Genomic DNA, 768 nt, shown 5'->3' with positions numbered 1-768 from the left:
ACACAGCCCAGGTCACTGCTTCCATCCCAGAGTCCACGGTGCTGACCACACCCCCCTTGCCCTTGGTAGTTAAGTGTGGCCTCTGAGCTTCTACCGTCTCGGCTTTCAATTACCTCCACTGCATTTGAAGATCCCGGTTTAATGGCAGCAATTCTGCTGCTATTTCTGACCACAGTGAGCATCCACAGAGCTCTCCTCTCCAGATGTACTCCTCACGTCATGGTGCACGTGTGTCCTCCCGGGAGAGTGTGTCCCCCGCCCTGAGTGGGTGGCCAGCTCTCACATGATACGTCACTCCACCACTACACCCTCCCTGAGCCTTTGGTCCTTCCTCTGCAGCAGCGATTTCAACCGGGGCGCAGCGAGAATTTTTGAAACATGCAATACCTCAGGGGCACCGACCTCTTTTCCCTTAGATTGTCCAACAGCGAAAAATGACAATAGCCACCACAATGGCCATTTGATGTGAATGAATCAAAATGATACCTATTTATTTTGTCAGATTGGCAAAAATATAACCTATTTTTGGTGTGCTGCAGAATTTTAGTGATTAGTTCATGTGAGCCATGAGATGAGAAGTTTGAAAATTGCTGCTCTACAGGACACTAAGATAGTGCCAGTATTTCAAGGTCCTGTTGTGGGCCATCTTTTGGTTTACATTTCTTTTTTTTTTAATCTTTATTGTTGAAAGTATTACCTGTGTCCCCTTTTTTCCCATTGACCCTTCTAGCCTGCCCCTGCCCCCTCCCCAGTCCTTCACCACACTAG

This window comes from Myotis davidii, unplaced genomic scaffold (assembly GCF_000327345.1).
Source record: "Myotis davidii unplaced genomic scaffold, ASM32734v1 scaffold781, whole genome shotgun sequence".
Taxonomy (NCBI): domain Eukaryota; kingdom Metazoa; phylum Chordata; class Mammalia; order Chiroptera; family Vespertilionidae; genus Myotis; species Myotis davidii.
The sequence above is the reverse complement of the archived record's forward strand: the minus strand, read 5'-3'. Positions refer to the sequence as shown.